Genomic DNA, 7,556 nt, shown 5'->3' on the forward strand with positions numbered 1-7,556 from the left:
ACCAGTAATTTTACATTTGATTTTCTTTCTGTCTGAAATGAGTGAATTTTGTTACAAAAAAGGAAAAAAGGTACGCAAGCCGTGGCAAAAATTGTGACGTATAAGTAGCATTTTCAATCCAGTATTTTTTATGTCAAAGAAGCACCATGATGTTACGAATAAAATGGACGATATTTTTGAAAAAATGCAGCGATCTTGCTTGCATGTCCGTAGTAACGACATAGCTACAGGACTGGAAATTGACAATAAAAGATTTGTAGCTCATTATAAACCGCTAGGTAAACAAAAGCTGGGCTTACATCATTTATACGTCTAGATAGAAAATTTATTGAATTAGGCGTTACTTTGCGGAAATCCATAATAATTATACAAATGATTTAAGTTATCTTTAGTGTTAATTCCGCCAATATTTGTTTTTAAAACAATTCGACACGTGTTTCGCCTCTACACGAGGCATCCTCAGGACGTGTTGTCTCGCCAAAATCTGGCACGAGACTCACGATCTCGCTCTCACTCACGCCTCTACACGAGGCGAAACACGTGTCGAATTGTTTTGAAAACAAATATTGGCGGAATTAACACTAAAGATAACTTAAATCATTTGTATACGTATAGATAGACTATGAGAGCTGTGAAAACGTCGAAAAAAATGAGTTTAGAACTAACCTCTATTTTGAGCAAAACACGCACACTAACACAAAGTGTCATACAAATAGCGAGTGTTAGACGTAGTTTGACACGCACACAACACTAACATTGCCGGCCCGTTTATATCTTTTGCCTAACAGCAAGAGACTCTTATCTAGACATATTAATTATCGAAGGCTCGAAGTTAGAGTGCCTCACAGTAACGGACAGTTCTAAGTGCAGAGGCTGTCTAGCCGAGGACAAAACGGTCACTCATATAATCCTGAAATCCTGCACGGGGGGCCAACCAACGGGCAAAAACCTTAGTGAGCGCAAGATCGCTTCCACAATACTCCGAACACCCCAGGAGTTTTCTGAACTTCTGGAAGGAGCATGGCTGATTGGAATAACTGGATGGTTTAATTACGGAAACAGGAGCCCAATTGGGTGCCCCACTAGCTCACTGAAAGAAATCTAATAAACCGTGCACACATTTGCGCTTCTTACTGAGACGTAATGAAATAGAACAGTTTTTGAACAGATTGATAGCTGGAGGATGGATGGATAACTGGTGATGAAAAGTAGATCACATACTACAAAACGTCTGAAAGTAGTCCGGTTAAAGGTCGGTCAGGTTTCACAGACTGTAGCAAAACCCGGGTTAACTCGCAATAATGTATGGTGGGATTGGAAAGACATTGTTCATTATTAGCCTAATGTCCACAGCGACGGGAAAATATTACGCCTACAAGATGGCAAAAAGTCAAAAATCAATAACTTTTGAAAAAAAAATGCGTATAAAATGCGAAGCTTTTTCCCGACCTGTTAATTACTCCATCCGAAAGTGTGTGTTAAATTTGCCACAGGCTATAAATATGACACATATTTGTAGGCGCTGTCAATGTCAAAGGATCTAAGAAAGGCTCTTCATAAGCGGATCCGCCATAGACTAGGTGTGTTCTTATAGATTTGGGCTGCAATATATACTCGGAGCAGAGGATAATTTTAGCGTCTTTATATCAAAAGATCGGCGTTGAAATTTGTTCCTACAGAAAAAACATAGGTATTGACCGCGCACTGCGTAGTTGTGTAGTCACTTAGTGTGGGTTTTGCTCAATACTTTCTCTTTGTCTATGGCTAACGTCACAGATCTAAATAATAGGATAGATGAACAAGACATAATATTTTGATTAAGATACGTCACATACTCACGAAACAACAGAAATAACCTTCAGCGCAACACACTTACACATTGAAATGATAAAAAAAATGGCGTGATTAAAACAATTGAGCAGCTTGGTTAGGAAAAGTGTAAACAAACGTTAATCACTGTCATAATGCATCCCAATTAGGACACTACCGAGTTACGCAACTAATGTGCTAATAACATTTTTTTTTAAATAATATAATCGACTTCAAATACAATTTATAACTAATTCAAGTCAAAAAATGAGCACTTATTTACTTGAAATTAATAACGCTTATGCTAACCAACACATCTAATACTGGTATGACACTAACAATATTTAAAGGGACAACTCGGTACCCGAATCTCCATCTTATTATGTAATAAAATAAGTACTCAATCTTTGAACCAATTTCAAAATAATCAATCAAGTGTGGTTACATCACCACTGAGGGCGCTACTCTTTCGTTAGATGAGCGCAAGCGCCGACAGGCCCGTATTAGCGTGTTATCCGTGCGTAATTAATTCCTTGGCTTTCAGTTATGTTTTAAAAGTAATCAATTTGTATTTATAGTTAATGGCGACACTAAACAAAGACACGGGTAGAACTACTTAACAGTAATTAAAATTCAAAAATAAAATACATTATTCACCTATATAAATCAATTTTCCATACTATCATTTCGAAACAACCAGTAAGAAATCTAGTAGCCGCGTATCGTAGGCACTGACACATACTTCGTGCCGTCTTATGCGACCACGTAAGGGTGATTAAAATTTTGTTTAATAAATATATATAATTTGAAAATTTCAATTATTTACTTGAAATTTTAGAATTTTTTTTTTACGATTAAGGTTAGATAGCTCTACCCATGTTCATTTAATGTCGCCATTATATCGCCTAGATCACCAAATATTACGTCTTAGAGTATCATTAGTGTCTCACCAGTCATGCTGAATGTAGGTATTACATATATATAATACGCAAAATATTTTTGACGTAAATCTAAAAGTAAAACATACATCAAACAATTTAAATACAGTAAAATGTAATTAATCCTAGCTTACCAACATTTAAAACACATGTTTAAGTAATTTTAATTAGGCTACACTATCGTAAAATGGACATCGCTATCACTTACGCCAGGGAATGAACAACGATTAAATAACAGTTAAAAGTGACAACGGTGAATATGACGGAACTTTTGATACTGTATACCAACGAGGATGTAAATACTACGTAATAAGAGGCGGGACTGCCTAAGTAAAAATTTAAATTTAGTTAAGAATGAAACGTGCAGTGACATAAGTTTGAAAAAGTACCAAGTAAAGTAGGTAATTATAATTGGACGATGAAGTATAATCCGGCTAAGTTTGAAAGCGACTGTTCGCTTGCTTGAAACGTAGTATCTCTGTTTTTTACAAGATTATAGCCGCCATCAGCTGTCAATCTATAAATGACGTTTCATACAATCGAGTGAATCGCTTTTTTCATAGAGTATTTTGCTAGGCTGCTGTATACCTTACTTCCCATGAAAGGTCTAGCTATGTCGGTACTCTTGTCATAATTTTATAACTAGTAAAAAATTTGGAAACGATACAGCCATCGCTACAACCTGAGCCACAAATAAAATGACAAGATGATAAACAAATTTTATCCTCGTATGTTTTAATTTTTACTACGAAATACAATAACAATAATTCGTTCATTGTTTGTAGTACAATTTTTTTCTCATGTGGAATTGACGGTTTTATGATAAATATGGATCTTATGTTTTATATGAGTCATAAATTTGTGAAAATCAATGATAAATTTGGAATACATGATAATGTGTTGTTTTGGACAGTCTTATGTTACGGCTAACAATATAAATCTTACCTAATAGCTAATGATATAAAATTATAAGCCGCGAAATCAAGAACATTTTACAAATGGCTGAAACACCAAATCGGATACTACATTTGTATAACAAGGCATGCAAAGAAATGTACCTATGCGTTATCTATTCTATTCTTTCTATTGTGGCTTTTATGAAATTGACGATTTAACCAATGTCAGGCGAAGATTAGAAGGTTCCCAGAATTCTTTTCTGATAGACCACTTTCAAAATTTAGGTGGACCCCTTGCTACATTTCTATCATATTCCTTAAACTTCACAAAAAAATATGAAAATTAGATCTGCATTAAAATTTCTGTTGCGTTTATACGGAACTTATGTTCCAAACACGAATTAATAGTTTTCGAAGAAAAAAGTGAGAATCGATTTGATAGTTGCTGTGAGTCGATGTCATTTAAATTTGTTTGAAAAGGAAGGTCACTTCTCTTGTCAGAATGGGTGTACGGTATTATAAATAACTAGTTGACCCGGCAAACGTTGTTTTGCCATATAAATTGTATTGATCTTTTGCTTGCTAGTTGATAAGAGATGGCGCTAGTTGTATTCATTAGTAACAATCACACTTCTTTTATATTTTGTATAATTCACAATATAGTTTTATAAATTATAGCCTATTTGTTATTCTGGTGTGTAAGCTATATTATTGTAAAGGTTCATCAAAATCTATTCAGTAGATTTTGCGTTAAAGAAGTTCAAACATACATCCATACATACAAACTTTCACATTTATAATATTAGTAGGATACCAATTTGCCTGCAAAGATTGCCCTTCAATAGATTTAAATCAGTTGTCAAGAACATTTTGAATGAAAAGGCTTAGTACACTGTAAACTAAATGACAAATCCACGTGGTTGCTTAGTGAAACTCAATAGCAATAACATAAAAATTAGTATAATTTTGAATTAAGTTTTTTAACAAGTACAATTGTATGTAAATACCCAAGTTCTGAATAAATATTATTGTAACATTGTTTTGTTAAAAAAGTAAAGATGGCGGATCAAAAATGTGATTCCATCCCACTTCAATTTATGGTTGCAATTTATTAAACTTTTTAATTAGCTCGGGTCATACAAATCTAGGATAACTTAAGTTAACCAAATATGTATAGACATCAATTACTGATGTTAATATAAATCTTAATGATTAATCTAAATGTTACTAATTGGCATTGGCTTGTCCACATTTAAGTGTGACCATCCAGTAAGATTAATATAAATACTAGCGACACAACATAAGCGACTGTTTCTTATCAATTAAGGCTGAGACAATCATCTTATATAAATATTGAACAAATCATTATTCGAAGTTAAAATCCGTTTACAATTATATTTAATTAATATAAATAACTATAAATTTATTGCTCTACATCAAGTAACGTTCTAACACTAAACACACCAGGCTAATACAAACATTTACATGTATGACAATACACGAAAGATTTTTTTATATTTCTATGATATTCTGCGAAAAGGTGTGCGAGAACCACCCGAAATGCATACCAACAGTAGAAAAAACTATGTAAACGCAAGATGGAATACTGAAAAGTTAACTGCGATAAAGAGACCAATTTCTGACTCAGAAGTGGGATATATACTGGTTTTATACAGAAAACTTAACTGCGACAAAGAGACAAAATCAGACTCAGAAGTGGGATATTTACTAGGTTATTACAGAAAACTTAACTTCGATCAAGAGACAATTAATTAAGACTCAGAAGTAGGATATTTACTGGGTTTATAAATTACAATGTTCTAGATATACTATGCTTATTATATGAAACTTTTTCGTTTCACTTCAAAGCGTTTGGGAATTGAAGCGATTTACATATTTCATGCGAGACTTAACTGTGCACGTCGACGAATGCGATCCTTGTCGCGTCCCCGCGCGGCATCCCACCGCGTTCAATAACGATAGCATCTTTGTCAACGTTGACTGATAAAAATTCCTGTATTGTTTTAAATTTGACTCCAGATCTTTACGGTGACTCTCACTTTATCAATGACAGTCCGCCATATTTGCTTTGGATGACCACGTTTGCATTTTTCTTGGGGTTTCAGTCTAGGACTTTTGTTTAGGGTTGGAATCCCTTCAGTGTGTGGCTTATCCAGTTCCATTTTAGGATATAATCTGCTGATTAGTCACGATGATCATCAATTTCGAGCCCGTAAATACGAAGGATTTTACGGAAGTCATCGATTAAGACCTGGAGTTGATGTGAGATTTAAACGTTGGAAAAAAATATGCATAGAAAGACCGCCTTCCAGAAATAGACAAAGAGCTGTACATTTTATTAAAAAGAGCGCAGAAAAGAATGCTGGGAGACTTTCTTGCGCCTCTTTTTCTCTCTCAGAGCGCCATTTGTTTCCGAAGCGGTGGTAGTGTTAGAAATGACATCAAAAATAATTCGAAAGCAATCAGTTTTGAGAAAATAAATGCCTTTTATGCCTTTTATAGAGAACTATAAATTGCAATTTTTATTTGGAGTTGAAGAAACCAAGTCTGGAAGCAACAATGACGATATTTCTGATACCATTTCGTTTGCGATCGAAACTAGTAACAGTCATAACAATATATTTTAATATCATGATGGTTTTTATTACTTACATATAAATAATGATACAATTATTTACCAATTTTGAAAAAAAAAAACCTAAATAAATAGATTCCGACGTACGAAACAGCACAGTTGACTCACGGGTAGGTGCTGACGGCGATATCGGATGACTACTACATAAACTTAATAACATAATATATCTCACGATGTAGTTCCATGAAGTAATGCCAGAGACAATTCAATTCTATCAAGGTGTGTTTACTGAATGAACATTACAAATAAGTTAACAGGAAGGTAAAGGTGTCATATAGATAGTTTTAACAACTACAAAAATAAATCGAAAAATTAACTACTAAAATCAGTGAATCAAAATAGAAGAATGCGGTGGGCCGCAGTATTGCATTATAAATAATGTAATAGACGAGGGTTACCTTACACCAAGAGCCTACTGCCTGTAACTTTTGATATTGAACACTTAATTTGCCGCAGCAGAAATAACAGTCATTTCCTTCTTTTTTTCGAATTAAATGAAATAAACTGGCAAATGGCTCACTGATGGAAATAAAACCGCCCTGGACATAAGAAAAACCAGAGGCACAATACAAGTAATAGAACAGTAGTGTAACTCAGCGGTCTTCTTGAAATTTATACCTACGTGTGGGCGGAGGGTTGGTACATACATTGGATTGGCAAAGCAGACTGCACGGCGTAGCTAATTAAAATCGGACATCGACCAGTCTCTGCACTCAATATATTTGTCTTCCCAAGATGTCTTAGCGGCCGTGAAATCGTGCGTATGTGTGCGTGCTTCGATTCGGGTACTAATATTTTTGTCTTCCCAAGATGTATTAACGCCCGTGTAAATCGTGTGTATGTGTTCGTGCGTCGATTCGAGTGTTAATATTTTTGTCTTCCCAAGATGTCTTAGAGCCCGTGTAAATCGTGTGTATATTAGAGTGCGTGCGTCGATTCGGATTGTAACATTTTTGTCTTCCCAAGATGTCTTAGCGCCCGTGTAAATCGTGTGTATGTATGTGTGCGTGCGGCGATTTGGATGCTAATTATTTTGTCTTCCCAAGATGTCTTAGCGCCCGTGTAAATCGTGTGTATGTATGTGTGCGTGCGGCGATTTGGATGCTAATTATTTTGTCTTCCCAAGATGTCTTAGCGCCCGTGTAAATCGTGTGTATGTATGTGTGCGTGCGGCGATTTGGATGCTAATTATTTTGTCTTCCCAAGATGTCTTAGCGCCCGTGTAAATCGTGTGTATGTATGTGTGCGTGCGGCGAT

The sequence above is a fragment of the Leptidea sinapis genome, chromosome 26, assembly GCF_905404315.1.
Source record: "Leptidea sinapis chromosome 26, ilLepSina1.1, whole genome shotgun sequence".
Taxonomy (NCBI): domain Eukaryota; kingdom Metazoa; phylum Arthropoda; class Insecta; order Lepidoptera; family Pieridae; genus Leptidea; species Leptidea sinapis.